Source organism: Branchiostoma belcheri, unplaced genomic scaffold, assembly GCF_001625305.1.
Source record: "Branchiostoma belcheri isolate BF01 breed outbred unplaced genomic scaffold, Haploidv18h27 scaffold114, whole genome shotgun sequence".
In the NCBI taxonomy this organism is placed as follows: domain Eukaryota; kingdom Metazoa; phylum Chordata; class Leptocardii; order Amphioxiformes; family Branchiostomatidae; genus Branchiostoma; species Branchiostoma belcheri.
Window position 1 is genome coordinate 71,222 of NW_017802536.1, and position 14,623 is coordinate 85,844.

General features: G+C 44.6%; 1 pseudogene; it reads left to right on the plus strand.

Moving 5' to 3' along the window:
- Window positions 1-6,651, plus strand: part of LOC109462230 — a 14,683-nt pseudogene extending 8,032 nt beyond the window's left edge.
- Window positions 6,652-14,623: the final 7,972 nt, after the last annotated feature.

Below are 14,623 nucleotides of genomic sequence, written 5' to 3' on the forward strand. Positions count from 1 at the left end.
TCCCCGTACATTCTATCCCCGAAGTGGGTCAGGCGCAGACGATCAGAACCCGGCGCGCTCTTCAGATCTTCCTCCTTAGTCTCTAACATAATATTGACTCTCCCTGTTCGTGATAGCCGCTACCGGAACCGCGGCGCGAGGCTTGGCTTCGGTTCGGACTACTTGATCACGCCGAGGGCCCTCTAGTCCGCCGGCCAGGTCAGCTACCAACACGTACCCCAACAGAACACGTGCAACAGAAATAAAACAAGGAGTTGAACAGCACCAACAAGATTGCCTTTTTGTCTCAGAATGTATTTGTGGAGCGAGGAGGGTTGAAAGAAGCCGCTTAAGTGCGATGAAGCGATGACAGTGTGTGATGGTAGGGGAGTGTGTGTGTGTGTGTGTGTGGGGGGGGGTGATGGAGTAAAGTTTTCGCAAACTCCTGCTTCACTTCTGTCATTTTGTTGTACATCGTTTTGATTTCTTCCCTCAAGCGTTCCCCATATGTTTAAAAATTCAATGAATATCTGTGGAGAAGGGGGATTTGGCTGGCCATGATTCTAATGAATCTAAAACGGGCCAAAGAGAACAAAAGTTTGCCGATTATTTCCATACCCCAATCTCTGCCGCAATTTCTGTCAAATTGCAAAAGTTCAACTTTCCTGAAAGAAACATTTGCTGTAATTCCGATGTCGGTGAACCAATTTGTTGAATCAACCACCGAGCCTTTCAGCAAAATTGTTCCTGTTTTTTTTTTCATACCGGTTTTCGTTTTATCTTGAGTTCATGTAACTCGTAGCACTGTTGGGAACTTTGAAACAACTTTCTTTATTTCGATCGAGTCCACAAAACAAACTCTTCTCGGAATCAACAAAAGGCATCGCCGGCTTTCTGTAAAATCCCGCACAGATACGTTATCTAATCTTGCTTCCCTTAGGTGCGCCATCGACCCAAGTCCCTGGACAAAGCACCAACTCCCAAGATCATACAAGTCATCTCAGCACTCTTTACTCTCGGAATCCTTCCTAAAGGGAAATAGCGCAGCGATCGAACTGTGGCGCTGTAATCTGGGAAAACACGCCACCTTNGCCAACGAAAACCCCGATTTGTTAAATCCTGGGAGGGAATAGACCGAAGCCGGGGTCTCCATATTGATGAGTTTTGTCTCGGAGTGACGAATGCCCGTAGTTTACGGCTCCGTTCTGATCGGGGCGGGGTATCAGTCACCCACTAAACAGTGCTGGGCAGGTACAGCGGCCGGCTCTGCCTTACAGACATGTCAGGACGGCGGAGGAGGTAACTTTTTGATGCGTCAGGCGGTGTCAGGACAAAAGTGGGGAGAACTTTCTCCTCTGAACCGTGTGCAAAAGTCGATGGTGGCGTCTGGAGGGGGAAATGGGGTCTACTTTTGCTTGTACAGGCTTGAAATACGTAGTGCACACACAACACTAACACACATACACACAAACATTTACACACACACACACACACACACATTTACACACTCACACACACACACATTACACACACACACACACACACACACACACACACACACACACACACACACACACACACATATACACACACACACACACACAAAGTCAGTTTACATAGACTTTATCACCAGCCAGTCGCTGACCACGTTAGATAGACGACTGCCATTGGCCAAGGCTATCCAATATCTATGCGTGACACAGTCTGTATTATTGCCTGTGCCAGGAGGGTTATGTTTTCAGTGCCGTTTGTTTGTACCTATGTATGTATCTTTCTTTGTGGAGAGCATGAATTGAGAAGCTAAGGATGAATCTGGCCAAAACAATTATATCAGATCAAGCCTCATTTGCATAATTGAGATAAAGGTGCTAGGATACATGTAGTCCTCTATGTTAGGATAGTATTTTCATGCTTGGTACATTTTTAATTGTGTACAGAATGCCATACACTTTTCTCATGATTAATGAAATGCGTCTATAATACGTTAGTGTTCGATAATGGGTTTATCATATTTGTGACATAATGTCAACCAGAATGAATTTTATATCATACTCAAACTTTATTTTAGGGCACGTTTTGTACACTTAAAATACTGATTAGGTGAAGGTAAGAGATCGTGGAACTCTATATATCCTAAACAACGTTCTAGGTATTAAACAAACAAATTGTGGCAAGATAAATTTTTTTGTTTTCTTTAATAAAGGCAATTTTTGCTTTTTTAAAAGCAAATAGCAGTGAGAAGCAGGCCTATACCTGAGAATAAAAAAAAGGTACAGGTAGTCCTATAGCCTTTTTGATGCCGTAGGGGCAGCTGTGGGTTGTTATCCACTGTGTCTAGAACAGGGTATTGGACTGCAGAGCCCATCCCTCTCCTGCCATCGTCTTTACCGCCCCAACCGAAGTCAGGTACCCACTTTACACTTAATGACACAAGATCGGTGACATAACAGGATTCAAACCGAGGACCCCTGCCGTTACGCCACACGACCCCACAAGGCCTATGTCTAACTACCGAATGCCTCAGAAGGTCTTCTCCATTCAGCTTCAGAAGGCGGGAATCACTATGGCAACAGATCAGACGACACTGATGACGCTCTGACACACCCCTGTCGAAATTCCCAGTGTCGTCTGAAGCACAAGTGTTGCAACTCAATATGTGGCTTCATATTTCAGCACAAAGGCTATAGCTAGTTGTACGAAGGAGATAGTTTGTTTCATGGCATGATATACAAATATACCACTGCACGAAATGGCCTCGGATTATAGCAAATCCTGAAGATCCGAAATCGTGCATCATGACGGATACGTAGCAAATCCGGAGAAATCCGCAATCCTTACTAGAATACGAAGTAGCACTGCAGATCCGACAATTCCGGCACCGTATACGTCCGGATCTTTAAGAAATCACAGATACAAATTTGATATTCGCAAGGAACCTTCTTTCTCGGATATGTTATAAGTTCGGTTTTTAGGGGAGTCTGGAGTTGCCTCGGATCCTGACAGATACAATAAATACCCATCATGGCGTCATACATGTACTACCACAGATTTCAGCAAATCCGCCTGCCGGGCATTAAACGGATTCTAAAATAACCCACAGGGCACTGCTGCTTTGGACTCTCCCGCAGATTCCGAACAAAATAACAGAAGCGGGATCTCGCGGATCTCACTTCCGCAGATCTGAACAAGATACCAGAAGCGGGATTTCGCAGATCTCGCTTCCACAAACCCGAAAGTGATTTGCAGCAACGAGATTTTGCGGATCTCAGAATTTCGTATACGTACGTACTGCTATGGATTCCTGGTCCCACAGATCCGATAAAGGTACCAAAAGCAGAATTTTACGGATCACGGTTCTGCAGATCCGAAAACGATACCAGAAGTGGGATTTTGCGGATCTATCTTCCACAGATCCGAAAGAGATACCGGAAGCGGGATTTTACGGATCACGGTTCTGCAGATTCCAAAACGATACCAGAAGCGGGATTTTGCGGATCTATCTTCCACAGATCCGAAAGAGATACCAGAAACGCAGAGAAATTTGTGAATATCAGAATTTCGCACTTGATGACTGACTCTTACTATGGATTCCAAGTTTCACAGATCCGAAAAAGATACGAGATGCAGATTCGCTTCCAAAGATCCCAACAGATCCCACTTGGCATTCATATGACCTCATATGGATTACGAATCCCGCAGATCCGAAAAAGATACCAGAAGAGGAAATTTTCTGATCTCGCTTGCACGAAATCTGGAATACCAAACTTATATAGCATGGGTAATACTATCTTTCCGAGTTTAAACAATCTGCATCCCTTATAAATCAGGTACCTAACACGTACATGTAACTTTCTTGAGGAAGGCGCAATGAAAGGAAGCAAAGTCTAAATGATGCCTCTGATTGGTCAGCTAGCGTACGCATGCGTACCGTGTTGGCGGTTAGAATGAAAACCGTTAGGAAAGTTGGCTTCGATGCAGGGGAAAACTAGAGAGAAATCAGGCGTTTGTATCGCTTTTTTTTCGTGATACCATGATGACATAACCAGTCTACCATGATCGGTCATCGAGTTTGGACAGGATTGATAGTGTTTGGACAGGAGGAGGATGTGATGTCAATTCAAACGCGCAGAATAGTGCCGTGTGTAGCAAGCTTCGGCGCCCCCTCCCCCTTGCACGGCGGCCCTGCGCACTTGATCCAACACATCAGGCGTTTGGTAAGCTCAGTTATCATACCTATTTGGTTATTGATATGTCGCTGCCAGAAACATTATAAAATGCATGTCTCTAACTAACCTGCCCCCTCCACATTATAGAAGAGGCTTTTAGGGGCTTGTCTTTGTAGGGTAGCAACTTGTTCATACTTTCTAACGGTCAATAGGCATTCGTGCCGGGCCAATCTCGTCTTGACAAAAATAGGGAGCTAGTTTAAAAAGAAAGTGTTCAGTATTTTTATTGTATTCAGGTATTATAGTCGATTTGTCAATTCCTTTATTATATGTCTGGTAGAAATTTTGATCAAGTTATATGTTACTTTTTGTTCATTGAAGATGCCCAAGTTTTCTGACCAATGTAATTTGCAAACAGCAGGGAGTACTACAGGCGGAGCCTCCTCATCTCGAAGACGTTTATATAAAGACATGGGACGTTTTGTCACCTGTGTATTTGTTTACCTTTTTATACCTCCAGGATGTATGTGACAAGGTTTTGCTAGTCTGTCTTATGATGTATTAAATGATCCATGGCTTTTTGCCAACNGAAACTGGATCATCGCCTTGAAGGTGAAGAAACCATACAGTAAGCGGCTCAAGCTCAAGCTGTCCGGAGTACATGTCACCAGACGAGCCAGTTTATGATGAAAATGGAAATATTTTTTTTACTAAGGCCATTCTTTGGCTGCCCACATCTACAAAATACAAAAGTGAGCTCGACCAAAAATTTGAAACTTCATACTAAAGTGAACAGGTAAAACGGCAGTGAACAAAGAGGGTACCTGGCCCAGTGACCCTTCTTCCACTTCCAAGTCTAAAAATCCCATCTTGTTAGAGTTGAATCAATGGATTTCTAAATGTTAACTTAGGTCCAGTATTATTTCTGGTGAATTTTCTGAGGCCAGTGAAACACGTTTTCCATGATTTGTGTCCGAATATGTACCCCAAGTTCACTCTTTGGGGGTAACTTTTCAGTGGACAGAAATGTTTGTTACAGTTTTTGTTAGTTCACTATGATTTGTGTATGGATATGTACCCCAAGTGTAAAGGCATAGCTAACTATTTTAGGGTAACTTTGGGCAGAATAATGTTTATTACAGTTTTTGTTTGTTTACTATGACCTCAAGTGTAAAGGCATAGCTTACTGTTAGGGGGTAACGTTGGACAGAAATGTTTGTTACAGTTTTTGTAAGTGGTAGCAAAATGGATAACTATGTACCCCAAATGTAAGGACATAGCTGTCCACTTAGGAGTGGTAATTGCACACGATATGTTTCAGGCTATACTGTGTATTGATAATAAACTATTTAGTTGCAGGAGCTCCTATTAAGCCTGTACGTATCCGAATGTATCCTGAATGGGAATATGGTGAAGGTATTAAAGTTCAAATCCTGAGTTACGCATTTGTCAGGGGTCATTTCTGTACGAATCCCGGGCAAATCCGAGCGTATTCTGTGTGGAATATATACTATAAGAATCCCGTTTTTCGGATTTGTACGGAATAGGTTCCGGATAGCAGTAACCGATGTTTCGGATTTTCTGGCGAATTCCATTCTGATCCGTCAGTATCCGCTGGTATCTGTCAGCAATTCCGGAAAATCCCGGTACGCATCTGCCAAGATCCAAATTCTTTTCTGTGCGTATCCTGGCAAAATCCGAACGTATTCCGTGTGGAATATTTACTACAAGGATCCCGTTTTTCGGATTTGTACGGAATAGGTTCCGGATTGCAGTAACCGATGTTTCGGATTTTCTGGCGGATTCCATTCTGATCCGTCAGAATCCGCTTGTATCTGCGAAAAATACGGACAAATCCCGGTACGCATCTGCTTGAATCCGAGGCCATTTCGTGCAGTGTACTATTTTGGTATTCATGAAGCGAATTCGAAGGACGAATGCTTCATAATCTTAGTCGGAAAATTCTATTTTTGAGTGATTGAGCGAACAAAAACTGTTGTGTGTTGATGTTTAAAGACCTCCCTTACAATTTCAGGGCGGCAAAAACTGGATTTTCAAAGTCGATTTTCAAGTAAGATGAATCAATGTCGCTGACGGAAAGCGGTTGTTTGTTATCGTAGGCTGGTTCTACATGTTTGTTTGTAGCTGTTTTTGGTGGTACCCAAAAATAGAGATACCGCACACGTGGCTTGTGTTTGGGCTACAAGCATGAGATGATTACGAAAATGTGCTAACAAATGGCAGTAAATGTCAATACCAGACAGATTTCCTCATCCAGAATATTTTAGTTTTACCGCCCTGTGATTACATTAGATGCCCTGAAGTTCCTAAGTGGTAAGTTTGCCGTTCTGTCTAGCTGTGCGCATCTGCCCCGCGCTCGGCGCTCGGCCGGCCCGGTAATTACGGTCGGAGTGGCAGGTGGGAGGGGGCAGAGCATGTCGGGTAGACTGGTAAGCCGGGTCGGCTGGAGAGGTGTGATTGGCCGTTATCTAACGGTCGCACCTGACCCCACAGTCTCTCCGGGGCCCCAGGTCACAGGGTTACGTTGTACGGAGGTGACCGAGGGCACGTAATATTGGGCAAAAACACTCCTTGCCTCAGCTACGCACCTATTGCCTCGAGCGTTTTGAAAGTTCGCAGAACGTATTATCATTATTGTACCCCCTATTTCAAGCAATAAAACATAAAGAGCTGTACTAGTAACGAGAAAAGTACGTTGTCTCCAAGTAAACGAAGTCTCGAGTACTTTCTCGGATAAAGCAATCAATGAAATGGCTGATCTGGTATCATTCTCAGATTAGTGATGGTGCGGGTGACTACATGATGATAACGAGTCAGTAGTGTTGTCATAGCCTCTGCCAGGCTTCGGGAGGTGGCTGAAAGAGTAGAAATCGGCCAAATAAAGAGATAACGTGCCAGGGGAGTTTGCTGGTAGAGAACATTTTGCCGCACCCGGGTGCAAACTCCCCTGGTATGTTATATATCTATTTGGCCGATTTCTACTCTTTCCAACCGCCTCCCGAAGCCTGGTAGAGGCTAGTGTTGTCACACACTTTAAAACGAGCCATCTGTAAAACAGGTCAGAATCGGCCAAAGGAGAGTCCAAATATTTGCCTCCAGTCTGGAGAGAAGCCCCCCTCCCACTCCCCGTACATTCTATCCCCGAAGTGGGTCAGGCGCAGACGATCAGAACCCGGCGCGCTCTTCAGATCTTCCTCCTTAGTCTCTAACATAATATTGACTCTCCCTGTTCGTGATAGCCGCTACCGGAACCGCGGCGCGAGGCTTGGCTTCGGTTCGGACTACTTGATCACGCCGAGGGCCCTCTAGTCCGCCGGCCAGGTCAGCTACCAACACGTACCCCAGCAGAAATAAAACAAGGAGTTGAATAGCACCAACAAGATTGCCTTTTTGTCTGAGAATGTATTTGTGGAGCGAGGAGGGTTGAAAGAAGCCGCTGAAGTGCGATGAAGTGATGAGACTGTGGGATGGTAGGGTGTGTGTGTGGGGGGGGGGGAGGTAAAGTTTTCGCAAACTCCTCCTGCACTTCTGTCATTTTGTTGTACATCGTTTTGATTTCTTCCCTCAAGCGTTCCCCATATGTTTAAAAATTCAATGAATATCTGTGGAGGAGGGGGATTTGGCTGGCCATGATTCTAATGAATCTAAAACGGGCCGAAGAGAACAAAAGTTTGCCGATTATTTCCATACCCCAATCTCTGCCGCAATTTCTGTCAAATTGCAAAAGTTTAACTTTCCTGAAAGAAACATTTGCTGTAATTCCGATGTCGGTGATCCAATTTGTTGAATCAACCACCGGGCCTTTCAACAAAATTGTTCCTGTTTTTTTTTTTCATACAGGTTTTCGTTTTATCTTGAGTTCATGTAACTCGTAGCACTGTTTGGAACTTTGAAACAACTTTCTTTATTTCGATCGAGTCCACAAAACAAACTCTTCTCGGAATCAACAAAAGGCATCGCCGGCTTTCTGTAAAATCCCGCACAGATACGTTATCTAATCTTGCTTCCCTTAGGTGCGCCATCGACCCAAGTCCCTGGACAAAGCACCAACTCCCAAGATCATACAAGTCATCTCAGCACTCTTTACTCTCGGAATCCTTCCTAAAGGGAAATAGCGCAGCGATCGAACTGTGGCGCTGTAATCTGGGAAAACACGCCACCTTGCCTGGCCAGACGCCGGCCGGGAGATTTGCAAAGATGACTATCGCTTGTACCCGTGTTGTGTGTCCTACGCACGAGTGGCCACATCATGCCGCACGCCCCGTGTTGGTCAGGATCGATCCCCGCTTCTACCAGCGCGGCGGGAGCCTCATCCGCAAAGTCTTTATCTTCTGCCAACTTTACAGAAGGGCGTGGTCAACGGTAATCTTGGCGTGAAAAAGTATTGGAGAAATCAAATAGATAAGAATTCGGCACTCCTTCCTGTCAATTAAGGAAGATGGAGCGAGAGAAGGGAAAGCGGGGTCAGTTTCCGCTCCAAGGCCTCCAATCTCGCTCCATGTTGCACATTTCCTTTCGCCAGGTATGCTCATTTTTCTCCGGTGCGGAGAGGAGGAATTCGCCCATCTTTCTTGTCATCCGGGCGCGGCGAGATGGACAGAGGAGAGGGATTGGAGTGATGACATCAGATCATGCTCGTCTCGCCCAGTTGCGTTCCCCTGCGGTTAGGACCGCTGGGGGCGATGTTATAGCGCGGTCCACCGTCCTTGGCGAAGGTGGGCCTACCAGCGTGCGGGGCAAATTAGAGCCCAACGTGCAATTTTCACGGTCCGTGGCGAGCTTACAAGGGTCATGCAGTGTCACACAAGCCCAAATTGAAGGGGAGGGTAAGGAAGGAACAAGGAGTCGAGGGGAAAGCGCGTAATAGCTTTTAACTTCTTTGATATCTGTGGGGGGCGTGACACCGCCCCGACACCCAAACTTTGAAAAGTAGAAACGAGAAAGATCATAACGGAAGAGGCTCGAGTGGCGACCCGGAAAGTTGGCAGCGGCCTGGGGAAGAGTTAATGACTTTTGCCGTCTTTGATAGTTGAAACTTTCAGAGCGAACGCCGAACTTCTGGTACTAGGTGGTCACTTGCTTTTCTAGTAGAGGCAACGGCAAAGTTTTTTCGCCTGTCAACTGACACATTCAACTGAATACTTGGTACTTAGAATACGTCTAACTCAGAAAGTCGAGGATTACATATTTGCAGTCGAATATGGACAAAATCGCCGAGAAATCCACAATTATGAATAAATTTAGAATTTCACAATAACTCTTAATACTTCGATTTCATGTTTGCCGAGGATTTTTCCAGGCTTGTGTGTGTACAAAATCTAAAATAAGTTGTTGGACATGTTTGCGCCAACATTTGTCGGTATTTTTACGGAAAAAAGTTCAGTATTTACGGCAAAATACGGCAACGATCGCGAAAAAAAGTCAGATACGATAGAGGGGCCCTACAAATATATTGCATCTGTCCCTAGAGCTATCAACATTTGCATGCATTTGCAGTTACCACAAGTTTAGAATGGTGTTTCCCTTCATATATTTTTGCTCAGTTCGGACACTGTGAATAGTGAAAATCATATTTGGATTAATACGGATTTTTAAGAAGTTCAGCACAAAATATCTACCTGGATCTGTCATAGATAAGTGGTATACAGGAGACAGCACGGTTTCTTAGCGCAAGCGCACAGGTGCTATGTCAGTCTTCACCAATAGGAGACATGGTTGCCAGGAGCACGTCGGCAGAACGTACTGCGCCTACGCAGAACCTTGCATTTTCGCGTTATTCGTTGGATTTTTGGTCAACGTTGCATCAGAATTTTGACTGTTAGAGAATATATCTTTTTCGACACACCAATTGGAAACTACTGTCGAAATTCTAACCTTATATGAGCGAATACAACCTTATATGAGACATTCTGCCGAAGTGCTAACTTGTTATATGCACAATACATTCTGTACGTTCTGCCGACGTGCTGTTGCCAGGTAAAAGTGAAGTTGTATAATGGACACATCCTCCGTGTCACACTGGATGGGGTGGAAACTTTCAGGTTCAACAACCTTCCCCCGACCACCAACCAACCCAGGTTGGCTGAAGTTTAGGAGCAGTCTGACCAGATTAAGGCCACGCTTACCTTTCTGTGTCCTATGTGGATCGAATCGAACTTGAGTTAAATTTTTGTCAAATTTGACCTCCGAAAACTGCTGGTCTACTCCCAAACACCGGTCAACCACCAGCCAAACATGGCCGAACCTCCTGTCCACACCCGAAAGTTTTAATCATTTTGAAACATTCGGCAGCCGAATAGTAACCACCTGGCCGAACACCAGCCAACGTTGCCCCCGACCTACTCCTAACCATGGTTGGGGGAGTTCGGCAAGTGTTAGGAAGGCCATATTCGGCTACAGGGGCTTTACTGGGCCTGGCAAGAAATAGGACTCTCTAAATTAAGTGGTATTTTCGAAATCGTCCTCATACTTACTTGGACACTGTACTAAAACATATTAGATGATAACAGCACATCTGATATCGGGGACCGAATAGAAAACGGTGCTCCTATCATTGCGTACGTTGAGACATGGGTAGTCTGAGGAGTTAAACTTGTTCTGGAGGACTTTCGGTGAGCTAAAAGTGTTGTAAGAAATCAAACAAACTATTATTAGTCGACAACTTCTTGAAAATCAGGCCCTAATCAGTTAAGCCGCTGTCACACATTCAGGACCTTCCCCGACCGCCAACCAACTCAGGTTGGCTGTGGTTCGGCATTGATCAGAAAAGACTCATGCCACCTTTCTATACGAATCAAATCAAAGTTGAGTTAAATTTGAGTCAAATTTGATCCCCGACCACACCTCGACCCGTTGACCTACTCCCGAACGCCAGCCAAGGGGGCTGATGAGATGGGATGTTCAGTGTCAACCTGGCTTCCTGTTCGTTTCCTATGATTTTAAGTGCCTTCCTTTGAAAAAAAAAGCCAACCACCAGACAACCAGACCTCTCGTACACACCCGAATGTTTTAAACATTTTGAAACATTCGGTTAACGCAGCCGAACACCAGCCAGCCACAGCCGACCTTGCTCCTGTACTCCTAAAGTTGAGTTGGGCAGTGTTCAGGAGACCATATTCTACTATGTGTGACTGCACGTGGCCAAGGTGGCTTCCTTCGCGCCACAAACTTTAAAAAGTACTAGTGTAAGTCTGGAACCCCAACTAATTATGTCTTTGTCATCCCTGATCTACAGAAGTGTGTGTGATGGATCAATGGCTGCTCGTAGACAATCTCTTGGACCGGAACGACAACCGTACCAGGAAACAAAGGTTACGGGAGATGGAACTCCGGAGCGTGCGGAGTCCTCACCCCTCCTCCCCGGCTCACCGCTATGGTAATGCCCCGCTATCGACCGCAGGACCGGTGCGAAGGTTATCAGAAAGTCCCTGTTCTGTGTCGAGGGGTTAATCCGTTTGGAGAGCAGATAAGGCGCGAGAAATAGGCTGTGCAACCGCTATCGGTTTCAATTGGTATCGTGGGGATTTGGCTCTTCTTTTCTCTTGAGGAGGGGAGAGTAAGGCGCTGGGGAGATAGTGCGGGCAGTCGGCGGGGGTTTACTAACAAGATGATTAGAAGCCCAAAAGAAAACACCGTATCGGAGGGAAGGAAAGTCGATAACGAGTCAGGGTAGCTCACGCAACTTTCCGTCTCGACACCCAGTGGATTGAAAAGAATATGTTTCACTTTTTTTTAGCTGTGGTAAAGAAGTTTGGACCAACTTTTGTACGCAACAAACTCTTATGCTATTGATGTACTTTTTTTTCAGAAGTTCTTGCTAGCTGTTGTATTGATGTATTTGGTTGTATTGAAGTACTTGGTTGTCTTGATGTATGTACTTGTATTGATGTATTTGGTTGGCCATATGGATTGTGAGAACGGCTAATGAACTTTACACTTTTATGTAGTATTATGAAAGTAAAGCAGTCGTCACTTTATTTCAACCTTTTCTTTCACTTGGCTGGCAGGACAACACGTCTTATAATTACAGAACAACAATTCAACCGACCGACCAACCAACCAACCAACCAACCAACCGACCGACCGACCGACCGACCGACCGACCAACAACCAACCAACCAACCAACCAACCAACCAACCAACCAACCAACCAACCAACCAACAAACCAACCAACCAACCAACAAACCAACAAACAAACAAGCAAACAAACAAAGAAATCAACAAACCAAACAAACAACCATATTTTTTTTTACTTTTCAATCCGTAAATGTTCTGATTTTAAGAAGAGTGTTCACCAGAGAGTACTAAGTAAGATCTCAGTGCTGTGACTGTGTTGGTACAAAGTAGGTGTCAAAGTCGTTCCAAGTTTCGAGAAACGACGTCTGACAGCAAAGAACAACTCCTTGATAACTGTTTTTCCCGTTTGCCGGTTTCAGTTTTTCAGGTGGACAAGTCACAAACGTTTTCAGCTCTACTGTGTTTTAATGAGATTGGTCCTAATCTAGGCCTCTAAATTATTTTGACAAGTTTTCATGGCCAGGAGAAAGCAAGACGAAAATGTCACTGAAAACGTTCTTCAGAACTGTTCAGGAGATGTCATGCCTGCAGTGTCCCGGATGTAGACTTGACAGGGTTAGTCTGGAGGCCCGAGGCGTCAGCGCGATTCCGTAGGTTTCTTAATCCACCCCAAGGGTCCTTCAAGGGATATAGAGCCCTTCTCAGCACTTCACCTGCCAGTGTCGTCACTTGTACGTACTTCAAGACATAAAAAAAGAACTGCTTTTTTTGTCCAGCGAACTTTTTGTTTGGAAATACTTTATACCAGAAGTTTCGCTGAAAGTAAGTATCATCGCCTAACTCGGTCAACACTTAGGGTCCCCGTAACATCGTAACTGCTTTAACCGATTTTCGTACCCCATGGCACCGCATAGTTTTGAGGTGTAGAGTTACAATGAAATGGTGCAATTGTGTTTCATTTAGACCAAGCCGTCTTAATTTTATGGATGACATTCGCGCGCATTAATCTTTGCCTGTTCTCGAAAAAAAAGATCATGTCCACCGAGGCTCTGGCATGGCTCTAGGCCTGGGTACGTAGTCCATGATATTTAGCGACAATACGAAGCCGGGCACCCAGGCTACCAAAGCTCTGCCGCAAAGTACTGCCGCAAATTCAGGATACCAGCTTTGTATTCCTGTTGTTTAGTAGCATTTTAATTTTTGGCCGGAATTTTTTTTCTTCGCCCTCGCGCACTAGTTTGGGGGTCTTCACTGGATGTCATCCATAGAATCAAGGTGGCGTGGCCTTATACATTGCATTTACATCTACATTCATGTATGATCCACTGGCATATAAGCTGTACGTCATTTGATGAAACTGACGGCACGTTTAAGTTTAGAGTTCCTTGATTTTTTCCGGCATCCATGGACAGAGATCTGGCACAGAAGTTACAACGGACTACTCTCAAACTTAACCAACTTCAAATGCTTCAACGACTGCTACTTAAAGGAGTACTAACCTCCAGAAGGGGGTGCTGTATTTCGACAGGCATTTATTTTTGGAAGTGAAAAATGCATATTATTTTACAGTATACAATTAAATGCCCATTTTGCGAGCAAGTCTTAAAACGCATCGAATCCAGGACAAACTCTCCAAATACCCTCAAAACTATCCCAGAATACACCACGCTACCCCATTGGTGTCTATGTTTTAAACAAAAAGTTACGTTACAGACCTCATTTCGGGGGCGATAAGAAAAATTCGTACCGTTTTGTGTTCTTTGGTATCTTACCAACCATTGCCCTTCTTGGTGTCCTTATCGCCCCTCATTTATGCCGCAAATATTGATGATGAAAAAAACGGCGTAATCTAGTTATCTTTTTCATAAGTGGCGTAATCTAATTATCTGTTCAAGTTATACTTACATGCAAATAAGTTGAGAAACTCAAAACACACAGGATGAAACTGGCGCCCACTGTATTCGACATCATGATATTATAATATCCAAGCCACAGGTCAAGCAAAGTAAAGCAAGTAATTTCTCAATAATCAGCTTGTTAGTGTGCTTGTCTCCTACCATTTTCGCCAAAAAATGTTTATGTTGACCTGAAGTGTATGAGTATTGCGTAAGCCAGAGTTCCCGGATGTATCAATTGTGGTTCAGCATGGGGGAAAATGATATTAATATCACTTTACAAACATACGCCGCGCAACTTGTACAAGCGAAATTATGTAAAAAGTCGGCTAGTTATGTATTCATTGCAGCATGATGTATCGGAAAATAGCACTTCGTTCTGGAGGTTAGTACTCCTTTAAGCTTCTAAATGTCGTATCATGCACTTCGTTCCTTTAGGATCAAGGCGCTACGTGCTCCTCTCCGGAACCCACGTACATGAACCTGCCCTTCTCGGGGCAGCAGGGAACAACAGACGGCCTGGAGGCTTCAGCCGACTCGGAGGA